The sequence below is a fragment of the Pipistrellus hanaki genome (genome assembly GCF_964339955.1).
Source record: "Pipistrellus hanaki genome assembly, chromosome: 5".
In the NCBI taxonomy this organism is placed as follows: domain Eukaryota; kingdom Metazoa; phylum Chordata; class Mammalia; order Chiroptera; family Vespertilionidae; genus Pipistrellus; species Pipistrellus hanaki.
Window position 1 is genome coordinate 32,674,603 of NC_140507.1, and position 16,987 is coordinate 32,691,589.

Sequence of the window (16,987 nt, forward strand, 5' to 3'; positions counted from 1 at the left end):
TAACATGGTACATCTGCATTGTAACAAATAATGGAAACATTAACATTGAGGACAACAGCAAGCAATGTGTTGGTCTAACCAACTGCTATCACTACTCATGAGTTCATTTGCTGCCACGCTGGCCTGATTTTCTCATCTTTTACTTAAATAAATTTTCCTTCAAAAAATTTAAAGCAAATATATTTTTTTCTTAAATGTATGCTACTAATATTGTATTAAAACTTCTTTCTAAAATTTGATGCCAGGTACTTTTCACATACAGGAGAGATGGTAAATGAGTCAGAGTCTAGAGTTCTAACGCTACTGGATAATTAGCTGGGTGACCCTGAGCAAGGTTCTTAATGTTTCTAAACCTGTCCTTTCTTCTCATTTAATGAGTCCATAAAAATATTTACTTCCAAGAATTGTTGGAAGAAATCAGTGAGACAACTCAAGCAAAGTTCTTAGTCCTGAGGCTGGCACATGTTAAGTGCTGGTAAATACTAGCATTATCATTTCACAAGCATATAATTAAGCTCATTGCCCTATATTTGCAATACTGAGAAAATAGCTCATAATAGGCCACAAATGGGATGGTTAGAGTGCTACACCAAGATAGTATAATATGCAATTAACTGAATATTTTTTGAGTGGCACTAACATTTTTTCTATTGCCATTTTGTGCCAGGCAGGCACAATTGAATGACAAGAGACATATAGTTAGTAAATAATTATTTTTAAAGGAGTATGACCATACTTCCTGATTTGTCAGGGACGCCTCTTGTCCTGGATTAATGCTTATTTGTGCACCTTTTTATTCTCAATGTGTCCAGGTTTGGATGACAAATTATGTGGTCACCTCTAGATAGAAGTATGTACAGTGATTGAGGTACAGAGAGAATTATCAGCTCTGTGTAATGCTATTAAGACTTAAATTGCTCCTTGAAAGGAACACTTAAATTTGCCAAGTGCCACTCTACCAAGACTGGGAAACATAGCAGCTCTACATAGTCCACAGAAACAAACACAGGGGGAGCCAAAATGAGGAGACAAACATGTAACAAATGAAAGAACATAATAAAACTCCAGAAAAAGAACTAAACAAAATGGAGACAAACAATCTATCAATGCAGAGTGCAAAACACTGATTTTAAGGATGTTCAATGAACTTAGTGGAAGAGTAGATGAACTTAGTGAGAACTTTACCAAATAAATAGGAAAGACAAAAATAGAGATAGAAAAATAAAAAAAGGATGGTCAAAAATTAAAATATAATAACTGAAATGAAGAATACCTTAGAGGGGATCAACAGTAGATTATATGAAGCAGAGGACAAAATCAACAATTTGGAAGATAAGGTAGTAGAAACACCCAGTCAGAACAGCAAAAAGAAAATAATAATTTAAAAATATGAGCATAGGGTTAAAAGACCTCTGAGATAATATCAAAAGCACCAACATTTGCATGAGAGGGGTACCAGAAGTAGAAGAGAGAGAGAGCAAGGAAGTGAGAAACTATTTGAAGAAATAATTATGGAAAACTTCCCTAACCTGATGAAGGAAATAGACCTACAAGTCCAGGAAGTGCAGAGAGTTCCAAATAAGATGAACCCAAAGAGGCTCACACCAAGACACATTATAAGTAAAATGCCAAATGTTAAAGACAAAGAGTATCTTAAAAGAAGCAAGATAAAAGTAGTTAGTTACCTACAATGGAGTTTCCATAAGGCTGTCTGCTAATTTCTCAACAGAAATTTGGCAGGCCTGAAGGAATTGGTATGAAATATTAAAAGTGATTAAAAACAGGGACCTATAACCAAGATTACTCTATCCAGCAAGACTATCATTTAGAATCAAAGGACAGATAAAAAGCTTCCAGGACAGGAAAAAACTAAAGGAGTTCATCACCAGCAAACCAGTATTACCAGAAATGTTAAAGGGACATGAAGAAGAAAGAGGAAGAAGAGACTTAAAATATAAATAATAAAATGACAACAATTATATACCTTTCAGTAATTACTTTACATTTAAATAGATTAAATGCTCCAATCAAAAGACAGAGACTGACTGAGAGGATAAGAAATGGACAAGACTCATGCATATGCTGCCTACAAAAGACCAAAGACACGCAGAGACTGAAAGTAAAAGTATGGGAAAAGATACTTCATGCAAATGGAAATAGAAAAAAAGCAACAAACTGGGGTAGTAATACTTATACTAGACAAAATAGACTTTAAAACAAAGGCTACACCAAAAGATCACAAAGGACCCAAAATTATACTTCTGGGTGTTTATCTGAATAAACCCAAAACACTAATTTGAAAGCACATGTTCATTGCAGCATTATTTCTACCTAGAGGCCTAGTGCACAAAATTTTTGCAAGGGAGATGGTGTGTCCCTCAGCCCAGCCTGCCCCCTCTCTAATCTAGGACCCCTCCAGGAATTGATTGGGCCTAAACAGGCAGTCAGACATCCCTTTTACAACCCGGGACCACTGACACCTAACTGCTTGCCTGCCTGGCTGCCTGCCTGATTGCTCCATAACCTCTGCCCTGCTGGCCTGATCAATGCCTAACTGCTCCCCCGCACCAGCCTGGTCACCCCCAACTGCCCTCCCCTACCACAACCTGCCTCCTCTGCAGGGCCCGCCTCCTCTGTACAAGGTGGCAGAGATTCTAAGGATGCCATCTTGTAACGGCCATCTTGTGATGACATGAGGGCATGATGATCACCTAGGCTGTTATTAGCATAGATAGCCAAGATACTGAAGTAATCTAAATGTTCATCAATAAATGATTGGATAAGGACGGTATGGTACAATGGAATGTTGTTCACTGGAAGAAGAGTGAAATCTTGTCGTCAGGACAACCTGATAACCTAAAGTGATTATGCTAAGTGAAATAAGTCAGAAAGAGGAATAGGTGGGGTCTAAAAACCAAATTAATAAACAAAACAAACTCATAGACACAGAGAACAAAGTGCAAATTGCCAGTTATAAAAATAGTCATAGGAATGTAAAATTCAGCATAGTGAATATAGTTAATATTATTGAAATAACTATATATGGTGTCAGAAGGGTACTAGACTTATTGGGATGATAATTTTGCAAGTTATATAAATGTCCAATCACTATGCTATATATTTGAAACTAATATAATGCTTGTCAACTGTAATTGAAAAATCAAGAATAATATCTTAAAATACAAATAAATAAATAAATTGGCCAAGCAGACCAAAAGAAAGAAGAAAGGCAGAATATTTCATTTTTATTATTCTGAATCAAAACCAAAGCTTTTCTATACTTAACAAACTAAGTAAATCCCCTTGATCAATGTTATATAAATAGTTTAGGGATTTCATATTTTTTCCTGATGATGTAACAGGGGCATTCCAAGACACAAATAATACAGCATGTATTCATTTATTTATATAGTAAATATCTATTGAACCTCTATTATGTATACATGGTCTGTTTTCAGTGTGACAGAATATACAAAAAAAAAAAATGTGTAAGACACAGTGAAGCACCATAACATCCAGTGGCAAACACCAAGTATCTTAATTAATTATTCAACCAGATAATGAGACACATAGCACTTGAAGTAACAGTATGATTTGGACAAGTGGTTGACCAACTCAGAGAACTGTAGTCCATGGCCCTTTCCGTGACTGAACCAGCCAAAGGTAAGAGAGGGAACCTGAGTCAAACCTAATACTTTTACCCAGAGCTGACCCTTGCTGCTCATCAAACCACAACTATTCATTGAATGTCTGCTATTTGCCAGGTAGCATACCAAGTGCTGTGGGAAAACTTCGTAGAAAGCATGGCCTTTGTCCTTAATGAAATGTCACACGGCAACACTTGAATAATTAGACCCCGTAGCCTTGCAAATGCAGTGGAGGGGTCTGTACTGGTCAGAAAAGTGTCTTGGAGAATAATTGGAAGTGGGCCTCTGGGAAGAAGGGAGTCAGATCAGTGTGTTCTAAACTATGGATTTGCACACCTCTTGTGGAGAGATGGATGGATTTAGGTAATAGGTAATGCTACACTTCAGAGGAGCTTGCCTCGCTTCAACGCATTGCCTGTGATACAACTGCACTGTAGCCCTCAGCTAAAAAACAAACAACAAAGCAAAGCAGGAAAAGAGTTAGGATTTGTAATAAAAAGTATGACTCTGGGCACAACCAGGAGCCTTTCTGAGGATCATTCTGCTAGGTCAGGTTACAGACCACCGTGATTAAGAATTTCATTTTTCTAAACAGTATGTGTCAGGTAATTCATATTTAAAGTTAAAGTTAAAAATATGAGTCAGCTAAAACACACCTCTCAAGTAAACCGTAGTGGCAATGAAGAGAGAAGGGACGTGGCACGTCAGGGAACACAAAGCTTGGCGAGCAAAGCTCCGGTAACTGGCACATAACCGGTGAGTTCCCAGGGGGAGCAAGAGCCTCCGGGGCTGTTGAGCTGAGTCCTGGCAGGTGGCTTAGAGAAGGGAAAGAAAAGAGTCCAAGAGGCAGGTAAACGTGAGGAGTGGAGTCGGCACTGGGCAGCAGGCAAGGGGAAGGTGCTCCGCCCTGCACCTCGAGGAAGCGCCCTGGCCCGGAGGAAGCAGCAGAAAAGGCCTGGGTGGCCTGTTAGGAAGCCATGCAGCAGGCTCGGCAGGACTTCCAGCTCCATGATTTACAAGGGCTCCAGCAAGAGGAAACATAGAGGCTCCAACGTACCTCCAGGTGCCTGGACATTGAGCCCTTAAAACAGGCAGGAAGCCCAGTCGCCATGGCTCCGTGGCTGAGCATGGACCTATGAACCAGGAGATCACAGTTTTGATTCCGGGTCAGGGCATATGCTCAGTTTGCCAGCTCCATCTTCTGTGTGGGTTGTGCAGGAGGCAGCCAAGCAATTATAATATTTTCTCTCATTGATATGTCTATCTCTCTCCCCCTTCCTCTCTGAAATAAAAAAATATACAAACAGGCAGCACAGAAACTTGACCCTTCCTCCCAGCGTAGAGATCTGTGTGTTGTTTTCACAGAGAATGCAGATGATGAGTAAAATTCAGATGGAAAGTTGGAAGAGAGGGAAGATGGCAAACCAGGGTTCTCTCCATCCCATCTTCCACTTCTCCCCCTAGTTGGTGTTTTATTTCTTTAAGTATATTTTACTGACTTTTTACAGAGAGGAAGGCAGAGGACTAGAGAACTAGAAACATCTATCAGAGAGAAACATTGATTCAGCTGCCTCCTGCACACCCCCTACTGGGGATGTGCCCATAACCAAGGTACGTGCCCTTGACCGGAATCAAACCTGGGACCTTTCAGTCTGTAGGCTGACACTCTATCCATTGAGCCACACCGGTTAGAGCAGCCCTAGTTGGTGTTGTAGTGTCTGATGGTGACTCAGCTCCTGCTTTTGTCCCCACTACTAGCTAAGCTAAGAAGCTGGAGGATTCTGATGCTTTGCCCCTACCACTGCCACTGTGGTGGGACATGCCCTAAGGATCCCTAGGACTGTATGAGCAGACTGCTGAATGCACCACCCACTCCCTCCAATATCCCATGCCCTCACCCCTGGAGCCTGCGGAAAGGATGACATATCACCCCGATGGTTGTTACCTTATATGTCATCGTTGACCTTAAAATAGGTTATCTGGGGGTGGATCTGAGCTCATTACATGGCCCTTAAAAGGACAGTTTTCTATTGCTGTGGAGACAACCTATTGATAGTCTGCTGTGCTGCAGGCTGTTGGCAGAAGTAGAAGTCAGAGACATTTAAAGCATGAAAAGGATTTGATGTGCCATTGCTGCCTTGTAGATGGGGCTTGGGGCACATGCCTAGGACTACAGCTGGCCTCTGACAGCTGAGAGTGGCCCCTGGCAGACAGCCAGCAAGGAAACAGGGGCCTGAACCCACAAGGAACTGAATCCTGCCAACAACAAAACTGCACTTGGAAGCAGATTTTTCTCCCAGTTTCCAGATGAGAACTCAGACTTCCAGGCACCTAGACATCAGCCGTGTGATACTGTGAGCACTGAATTCAGCAACACCATGCTGGACTTCTGACCTACAGATAACATAAGCTAATAAATGGGTGTTGTTTTAAGCCACTAATAGTCACTTGTTACACGGCAATAGGAAACTTACACAAACACTGTCACTGCATTAACCCTTCTCTAGACAGGCTGTGAGGTGGCCCTGCAGCCTCCAGTGGAGCTGAGCATCCACTCTTCTCAATCCACAAAGACCAATGGGTCAGTTCTCAAGCAGTAATAAACAAGCCCGGGTCGTTTGTGATTCTGTGAGGGGAGGGGAACCATGAGAAAAGACTGGAATTTCTGATATGTGAGGGACTTGCATTTTCTTTTGGAAAATAGACATTAGTTTGAAGTAACAGATGGGTGAGACCTCACAAGTGTGGGTGGTAGAATTTCTGGTAGCATATGGTGCCGGCCTCTGAAAAGGAAAGGCAGTGTTCTCTAGTGAAAAGCGGATGATGTCTAGGATAAGGTGCATATGAGTGTGCTCTGCACATGGCTGCCTGGCTGATCATGGGCTTGGAGGAAGTTTCTTTTTATCTGTTTGTTAATCCTCACCCAAGCATATTTTTTCCTTTTTTTTTTTTTTTTTTTTTTTTTTTTAATTAAGAGGGAAAGACAGAGAGATAGAAACATCAATGTGACAGAGACGCATCTCGCACGTGCCCCAACCAGGGCCGGGGACTGAACCTGCAACTGCGGTATGCGCCCTCAACGGAAATCAAACCCAGAACTGTTCAGTCCTCGGGCAGATGCTCTATCCACTGAACCAAACTGCACAGGGCTGTGGGAAATTTCTTAACCTCCACTGAACCCCAGACTACTTATTCTAAAATAGTGCAGCATTGTTTTCACAGCTTCCTTGCAATGTTTTTAAAGCAAAAGTAACTAAATATATTGGAACAGAGCTATCCTATAGCAATGTAATGCATACCACACATGTCATTAAAAATTTTCTAGGAGCCACATAAAAAAAGTAAAAATAAACACAGGAAACAAATTTTAATAATATATTTTACATGACCAAATATATCAAAATATTGTCATCTCAACATGCAATCAATATCAAATAATATTGGTATATTTTTATTTTTATAAGTAAGCCTTCAAAATTGTTTGTATTTTTTATACTTATAGCACATCTCAATTCTATATAGTCATGTTTTAAGAGCTCAAGAGCAACATGCAGTTAGTGGCTCTGGCATTGGACAGACAGTTCATTACTAGACCTCTAAATAAATATTTAAATACATTCTCCTTTATGTTTTGTTAATTACAAAACAAGTATATTGGGTGATAAATAGATAATTATGGATATATGAGAACACACATTCAAACACAACACTCTCTGGCACATACCAAACCCAAATGGTTTTCTTTTGTTTTGCTTTGTTTACCATCTTTTAGTTATGGTGAGTCACACTTCAGCCAGGGAATCAGGGTATAAGTGGTACATGGGTTTCCAATTTCAAATTCCACAACATACCACAAATCAGCGCTACATAGCCAAAGTAAAGTAATACTAGGAACCATGATAGCTAGGTTAAACAAAAACCTATCTTGCACAAAAAAAATACACATCAGTTTTTAAAGAAACTTTAGTAGAGGATTATATATTTTTTTCTTTTGCTTTTCCTTTGAAGACATTGGACTAGATTTGTGGAGTCTACATAAGCTTGTTTTTCCTTTCTAAGAGAACATCTCCATTATGTGAGAATTAGGACTAAAGCAAACCAGAACTTGAGGGAAATAGGAGCAATGTACAGCAGCCACGTAAAGACTCACACAAGCTGAAAACTGGTTTGGCCCACTGGGGATGTGCCCACAACCAATGGAGGCAGTTGTTTGATGTTTCTCTCTCATCGATGTTTCTAGCTCTCTATCCCTCTCCCTTCCTCTCTGTAAAAAAATCAATAAAATATATATATTTTTAAAAGACTCACACAAAATCTGTGATGCTTTTACTGGGATCTTCAAAAATGGTTCAGGCAGTGACCTTGGCCCTAGGGTAAATACACTCAGGTAGAAAAAATAGGACACATCCAAAAACGTGTAACACAAGGTGGAATATTGAAAGAGATACCAAAAAGTATATAACGAATATCCGTAAGAACAGAATTCTTTTATGGGGATGAGGGCAGGTTGCCTAGAAAAGTGTCCTTTGTGAGAAGTTCTAAAGAATGGTCTTTAAAATATGGTTCATAGGGCTCAATTCAACTCAACAGACGTATGCTGCTTACCTACCGAGTGGCAGACCCCAACGCAGGCAGGAGATTTACAACCTAGACACCTAAGCTGTTGGGATGGGGATGGAGAATGGTAAAAAGACAAGTAAACCAGCAAGACAAGGCTGCAGGATTTTAGCAGCTCTTTGCACCTCTGATGTCCCTCTGCCTCTGAAGTCTTCCCAGGTCCTTCCTCTTGTACCCAAAACATCTTGCTTCTTCTCCGTTTCTGACCCCCATTTAGAATACAAGTCTTGGTCTTACCTTGTTCTCAGGCCGGCCTGGCCTTGGGATGCATGTTTCGTTCTCTGGCCTCCACCATGCAGCCACAAGACTCAGCCCGGCCCCTGATCTGGCTCTAGGGCTGGTCAGGAAGCTCCTGAATCAAGATGCTGCCACCACAGCTTCCGGCTCCAGCACTACTCTAGTGTGAAGAGGAAGTTGGGCACAGTTTGTTCTAGGGCAGGGTATTTAACCCAGCCTGTGGAGATCCAAACAGGATTCTTAACAGAGCAGGTGCTTGAGAGAAATTATCTGAAAATAAAAGGAAGAATTTGGTTTCTTTTTGTTTGTTTGTTTGTTTTGTTTTTTTTGCGGCATTAAAGAACATGTAAGAAACGAGGGAGAGATGGAGTGTGCCATTAGGGAACTGGAGGATGAGTACAGGGTTGGAGAAGGGTACACGTGGGTCTGGAGTGGAAATGATGCTGGACCTGCAGAAAGAGACGAGGTCATACTAAGGAGTACGGCTTTATTTAGAAGATGACAATAAGTAGGCAGAAAGACAAAATGTACTAAAGATGTTGATTTAAGGATAAAGCTTATATGGACACATCATTAATGCACCATATATAACTTTTGAACTTAAAAATATTCTTGCTCAATTACTTCCTTGAGAAGTTCCAGGTGGCATTCATTCATAAAGGGCAGTATATGAAAAATTAAAATGGAATATAGTACCTACATGATTATTTCATGTTCATCTCCTTACTTTTAAGAAATCATCAGTATTGTAGAGGTTAATTTCTTCTTAGTTAATTTTTCACTGATCTGAGCAGTTTTTTATTAACTAGAATTACCTTTTTATAAACTAGAGGCCCAGTGCATGAAAAATTCATGCACTGAAGGGAGGACCCTCAGCCCAGCCTGCCCCCTCTCACAGTCCGGGAGCCCTCAGAGGTGGGAGGCAACCTGGCAATCAGGGGAAGGTGACGCCCATCACACCTCTGCTGCTGCCACTGCCGGCAGCGCAAGCGTTGGCTGAACCTGGTTACCTGAGCCTCAGGCGGCCGTGGGTGGCTGGGCAGCCGCCATCTGAGGCTTGTTTGTGCCTCAGGCCGGCCCTGGGTGGCTGGGGGGCTGAGGGGACTGGGGGACTCCGGAGGCAAGTGTGTTCCCTAAGGAACGCATATTCCCTCCTTATTGGCTGTGGATGCCACCAACTTTTGCTATGGTGTGAGGGTCAATTAGCATATTCCCTCTTTATTATATAGAATAATGGCACACATATGAGATTCAATGAGCAATATCAATTCCATGACTTATTCTGTTATTCATTTATTGTTTTCTAGACATTTTTTTCCCCGCTATTTGCTCTTGTTCTCACACATAGAACTGCATATTCTACTGTGGAGGTCCAAAAAGGATTCCTAAAAGAGCAGGTGCTTGACAGAAATTATCCAAACATAAAAGGAAGGATGTTAAATCTATAGAGAAAAATTATGAGAAATTCTTAAAAGAGGCAGATGTCTTGAGAGAGAAAGAAAATTAACTTTGGGGAAATTAACATTTTGATCATTTGACAAGTTAATGAAAATTTCTTAAATGGGGAAAAGATGAGTGTTTGCTTTGTTGTATGTGTGTGTGTTTTTTAAAAAAATAATTAGCTTTAGTATAAAGAATGATCTCTACGGCGACATATTGGTTTAGAAAGGTGAAAAAGACTATAGAGGCTAATTATAGTTTCTTGCTCTAGCAAGACCTTCCCAACATATTCTTTTGCCCACCAAGAAACAATTTCAATTCTAATTTTGTATTCCATTAACTGATAAATTGTGAATCAATAATACAGATATACAAAATATTAAAGTAAGCCATGTATTTGTTAAGAATTCTGATAAATATAGTGTTATTCCCTGTTCATATGGAATATACCGTTTCCCCAAAAATAAGACAGTGTCTTATATTAATTTTTGCTCCCAAAGATGCGCTAGGTCTTATTTTCAGGGGATGTCTTATTTTTCCATGAAGAAGAATATGGTACACATTTATTGTTAAATGAAAATAAAGGAAATGTATTATCTGTATATGGTACGGTAGTACGGTAGTTGTCAACACAAACCAGACAAACTGTGAATCCTACAGTATCAAGAATTTACTCATTTATTCAATGACAATCATGTCATCATCTTCTGGAACATCATCATAACAACCCAATTCCCGAATTTCCTGGTGAATTTCTTGTGACTCCTTTTCTTTCAGAATCAGTGGACCAAATCTCTCATGTTTAGTCTAGGGGGATGCCTTATATTTCACTCAGAAGGAAGTCTGTAAGTAGGTCTTATTTTTGGAGGATGTCTTATTTTCGGGGAAACACGGTAATACAATAATCCTATATAAAAAAGAGAAAATATTCAAATTGACCATCATTCCTACACACAAGATGGTCTCCACAAGATGGCCAGCAGTGGAGGACAGTTGGGAGGGACCAGACCTGCAAGGGAGGGCAGTTGGGTGGGGGGACCAGGCCTTCAGGGGAGGCAGTTGGGGGACATAGACCTTTAAGGGAGGGCAGTTGGGGGTGACCAGGCCAGCAGGTGAGGGCAGTTAGGGGCAACTAGGCAGGCAAGAAATCGCAGTTAGGGGTGACCAGGCCTGCAGGGGAGGGCAGTTAGGGGCAATCAGGCCATCAGGGGAGGGCATTTAGGGGCAATCGGGCTGGCAGGGGAGTGGTTGGGTGTGATGAGGCTGGTAGGCAGAAGGGGTTAGGAGCAATCAGGCAGGCAGGCAGGTGAGCGGTTGGGAGCCAGTATTCCTGGATTGTGAAAGGGATGTCCATGGGATCAGGCCTAAACAGGTAGTTGGACATCCCTTGAGGGATCCCAGATTGGAGAGGGTGCAGACTGGGCTGAGGGGCACATACACCCCCACGCACGAATTTCATGTACCAGACTTCTAGTTAATAAATAATAATATAAGAACAATTTCTTTGTTTCACATATTCACAACTATAAACCTATTTTTATCTATCCCTGCATCTTCATTTATTTTTACATAGTTTTATTACTTCTGTATGCATTTTTAAAGTACATTTTTTAATTTAATGAACTTTTTTTTTTTTTTTTTTTTTTTTTTTAGTAGTTTTGAGTTTACAAAAAATTAGATGGCAGATACAGAGAATTACCATATAACTCTCATCCCTCACCCCAAAGTTCCCCTATTATTAACATCTCACATTAGTGTGGTATATTTGTTATAATTCATATTTAAAAAAACAACAAAAAAAAACCTTTTTCTCCATATAAAAGGTAACTTGACTCTACTATGAACTAACCAACATGAAACATATTCTAATAAGAAACATTGAGCATCAAAGATAAAGAAAGAAAACTCTAACTGAAACTGGTTTGGCTCAATAGGGTCCCGGGTTCGATTCTGGTCAAGGGCATGTACCTTGGTTGTGGGCATATCCCCAGTAGGGGGTGTGCAAGAGGCAGCTGATCGATGACTCTCTCTCATCGATGTTTCTAACTATCTCTCTCCCTTCCTCTCTGTACAAAATCAATAAAATAAAATACACAACTCCCCCCCCCCCAAAAAAAAAAGAAAACTCTAGTTTGCCAGGCAAAAGATTGTCAAAGTTTGTGTTTCATATTTCTTCATAGCCCTGATTAGAAGTCAGTAAAATAATGTCCTCAAAGAACTCTAAGTCGCCCTGAGCAGTTTGGTTCAGTGGATAGAGTGTTGGCCTGCGGACTGAAGGGCATGTACCTTGATTACAGGTACATCCCCAGTGGGGGATGTGCAGGAGGCAGCTGATCGATGTTTCTAAAGCTCTATCCCTGTCCCTTCTTCTCTGTAAAAAAATCAATAAAATAGCCGAAGCCGGTTTGGCTCAGTGGTAGAGCGTCGGTCTGTGGACTGAAAGGTCCCAGGTTCGATTCCGGTCAAGGGCATGTACCTTGGTTGCGGGCACATCCCCGGTAGGGAGTGTGTAAGAGGCAGCTGGTTGATGTTTCTCTCTCATCGACGTTTCTAGCTCTCTATCTCTCTCCCTTTCTCTCTGTTAAAAATCAATAAAATATATTTTTTTAAAAAAATCAATAAAATATATATATATATATATTTTAAAAAGAACTCTAAGTTCTCAAGGATAGAATGTGTGACTCAAAATTTTTATACTCAGTTAATTGTTTCTCAGGTATAAGAGCAATATAAGAACAATTCTGAATATGGAAAAATTCAGGGAATATAATTCCCATGAGTTCTTCACTTTCAATCAACTGAGAGATAAATGAGGAAACTATAGCAAAAGGACAAAGTATACAATATTAAATTCTTTTATCTCAGAGAATAGAACAAAATTAAACCAGGTTTATAAAAATGTAAATGTTGTAAGTTTGGTATTAAAGAAATTTTACTGTTAACAAAAGATGGTACAGAAAGAAAAAAGGTAAAGACTTAGATACTATATATAAGAAAATTCATTTGGTATTGGGAGTGTAAAAAAAATCCCTCCAGGTGATTCTAATATACAGCAAAATTTAGGAACCACTGCAGTATGAGACTAATGACAGTTACTCTCCTGTTTAAGCCTCAGTTGTCCATAGAAGGTATGCCAAACATTATTGATTTCTACCAATGTCAGGCCTGTTGAACAAGGAAACAGCAGTGGACAAGAATCTATATGTTAAATCTTATATGAGAAAACCAAGTGTTTTTCTTGTTGTTGTTGGTATAACACATTGTTTCAACGTACAATTGGGAAGAACAGGTTGTTCTTGGCCACAAATCTGGCTAATGGTTACGGAAGTCACCCACAAGGTTACAACGAATAAACACAATCAGCATGCATTGTTCCTGGAGCATCATATCAATCATAGGGACTGACAAAAGAATTGTACACACACACACACACACACACACGTGCACACACAAAAAAAACCCAAATAGAAATAACTTCTATAAGCTCTGAGGATGCTTGGTGTCTCTTCCTTGGGAGGAGGAGTGGGGAACTGACATAAACCCTGTCCTTTCTTTCCTATCCCATCATTTTCGTATTCCATTCTGGGTTTCCCCATCAGCCTATATGCGTGTTTGTAGTTTTTTGCTCCACAGAAGCAGCGACATACATTCCAGGCTTTCCTATCAGCCTATCAGGCTGGTTGTAATTCTGAGCCATTGGTATAGCCAATATCTTGGCTTTTCTTTGCCATTTTCTCTGTACGCTATGGAAACAGCTCCTGCTGTCCCTTATTTTGGTCCCTGCCCATCCCACCCCAGCCACCTCATAATTTTGGGTCCCTAGCGTTAGCCATAAAGAATACACATTTAGCTGAAACCGGTTTGGCTCAGTGGATAGAGCGTCGGTCTGCGGACTGAGGGGTCCTGGGTTCGATTCCGGTCAAGGGCATGTACCTTGGTTGCGGGCACATCCCCGGTGGGGAGTGTGCAGGAGGCAGCTGATCGATGTCTCTCTCTCATCAATGTTTCTAGCTCTCTGTCCCCCTCCCTCCCTTTCTGTAAAAAAAAAATCAATAAAATATATTAAAAAAAAGAAAAAGAAAAAAAGAATACACATTTACTTTGATTGTTTTTCTGGTGGAAAACTACCTGAAGTTTCCTTTTTCCAGTGAATCCACTGTCCTGCAGATGGCCTGTTGTTTTAGGTTTTGAGGACCAATAGATCTTGCGGCTGTGACCTAACCTCTCCAGGCTGGGAGCAGATTCCTTGGGAGCCGCTCTGGATCTCGGGATCATGGAAACCTGTGGCCACCCCACTCACTTCTGGGTTAGCAGACACCTTGGCCTTACCCTTCTGGGGCTTTAGACACCTTTCCAATTTCTAAAAATATTCTTTGTGTGCTTGAAATGAATGTGTTTTCTGCAGGTGTGAATAGTTTTCACCATATGTCCTTTAAGTCAAGCTAGCTAATCACATTGTTTAAATCTTCTTTACATTTTTCATTTTTTAAGTCTGTTTATTATATCAATATTGAAAGAGGTGTCTTCTTATCACCCACTATGGTCACAATTTTGTCTAATTCTACTTGTACTTATGTTAATTTTGCATTTTATTTATTTATTTATTAAATATATATTTTTTTAAATTGACTTTAGAGAGAAAGAGGAAGGGAGAGGGAGAGAGGAACATTGATAAAAGAAATCAGTGATTGGCTGCCTCCTGCATGTCCCCTACTGGGATCAAGCCTGCAACCTAGGCATGTGCCCTGCCTGGAAATCAACCAGGGACCTCTTGGTACGTAGGATGGCTCTCAACCAACTGAGCCACACTGGCCAGGGAGTCAATTTTTGCCTTTTAAATGTGGGGACCATGTTAAGTCCATACAAATTTGAAATGTATATCTCAGTGGCGAATTGGAACAGGACCCTTTATCATTATGAAATGTTTCTCTATCTCTAGTAGTATTAGAGCCTGGTATTATTAAAGAACATCAACTTCCTTTTTGTTAGTATTTGTATGATATAATTTTTTCCATTCTTTTGTTTTCAATTTCAAGATACCCACTCAAAACAATAAGAGTTTGTTGAATTCTAATGTGAAAACCATTTTAGTGGCACATTGAATAACTCCATTGTTTTCTGGCTTCTATTGTTGTTGCTGGACGTGTGGCTCCTTTAAAGGCGTACACTGCAGATACGTGCCTGGGCAGCAGGAACTCCAGCTCAGACAATTTAGAACAACTGTTCCTAGATCAAAGTCCTCTTTCTCAGGGCCTGAGATTATGAGCCTCCTGGGCTAACCCAAAACACAAACTTAATTTCTGAGAAGCTTTAACTTTTTATTGACATCAGAACCTCTTCATTTCACCAAGAATCTTTGCTTTAGAAATGACCAAGTTCTAAGATTAGGATTAACCACATAATTTGTGCAAATTGAAAATGTGGAGCTTCCTGTTTTAAAAAATATTAAGAATATCAAGACAACAATAGCTGAACAGTAGCAAGTTCAGGGTCCTTCTGAGTGTTGGGCCTTGCACAACGACAGAGGTTGCTCACCCATAAAACTGGCCCTGCATGAGGTAGACTCTGCTTTGCTGACCTGATCTATTATTTTCCTGCACAATAGATCCATTTGTTCCATTAGTGTTGCAGTGAAACTCAAAGAAGAAAGCAAAGAAATGAGTCATAGAAATTGATAACCTTCTTATAAAAATATATAGACTCTTTCAAGAAAGAATATATGAAAATGAATTTACAATTCCTAGGTATTAATTTCAGAAGACAACTTACCCTAATTATATAATAAGCAAGAAATATAAAGAGTCTCATTTTGGCTTATGTACCACAACTATTACCACTTTGAAGAAAGTAGTATTGAGGCAGAAGGAAAAAACAATCCAGAATTCAATTCTTTTTAAAAAAAATATATTCTATTGATTTTTTACAGAGAGGAAGGGAGAGAGATAGAGAGATAGAAACATCGATGAGAGAGAATCATCAATCAGTTGCCTCTTGCACACCCCCTACCGGGGATGTGCCCGCAACCAAGGTACATGCCCTTGACCGGAATTGAACCTGGGATCTTTCAGTCTGCAGACCAACGTTCTACCACTGAGCCATACCGGTTTCGGCCAGAATTCAATTCTATTTTCTTTTTGTTTTTGTTTTGTTTGTTTGCTTGTTTGTTTGTTTGATCCTCACCCGAGGATATTTTTTCCATTGATTTTTAGAGAAGTGGAAGAGAGCAGGAAAGAAAGAAATTTTGATGTGAGAGAAACACATTGATTGGTTGTCTCCTGCAGGCACCCTGACCAGGGCCTAGGCCAGGGCAGCGTCTGCAAATGAAATACATGCCCTTGACCGGAGTTGAACCCAGAACCCTTCAGTCTGCAGACCAATGGTCTTTCCACTGAGCCAAATCGGCTAGAACCAATTCTGTTTACTGAACATTTTTTCATAGCTACGACCCACCCTTTAGATTTCACTATGGAAACAATAACTTAAATAAAATAAATGCATGCCAGGAAGTAAAAAATAGTTGTGTGATGTAAATCTAAATCAAACTTGGATATCTAATAAGATATTATGCTTACATTACATTGGGAAAATGAAAAGCAATAATGTTCATTCAACAAATGTTTATTGAGTGCCTACTATCTGTCAAGTAGAGAGATAGTAAAAAAAAATGATTATATATGCATATATATCAAAGATTAATGCTAAAGAGAAAAAAGTAATAGGAATAGAAAGCAGAGAGAGGTCAACATTTTAAAGGGGTGGTGGTCAAGGTGGATTTTACTGAGAAGAGGACATTTGAGGAAATTCTTGAAAAAGATTCAGGTATTGTGAGAGCTTTTATTGTGTTTGTGGATATGAAAAGATTGTCCATAAAGAAGATATAAATGATGAGATGGTCTGGGAGGTGATGAGAGGGTAGATCCAGGGACATGGGCAAAGGAGCCTTGTAAAGGGAAAAGACAATATGCTTTCTGAGATCAGAGAAAATTACTTAAAAATGAATTCAGAGTACCCTAACCTGTTTGGCTCAGTGGATAGAAAGTCAGCCC

The 16,987-nt window shown here is 39.9% G+C and overlaps 1 protein-coding gene across 1 annotated transcript in view; it reads right to left on the reverse strand.

The window, feature by feature from the left end:
- CDC42SE2 (CDC42 small effector 2) overlaps positions 1 to 8,618 on the reverse strand; it is a 79,638-nt gene extending 71,020 nt beyond the window's left edge. The window contains exon 1 of the mRNA XM_084886767.1: positions 8,502 to 8,618. The gene's annotated coding sequence lies outside the window, so the exon portion shown is untranslated. The remainder of the gene's footprint in view (positions 1 to 8,501) is intronic.
- Positions 8,619 to 16,987: the final 8,369 nt, after the last annotated feature.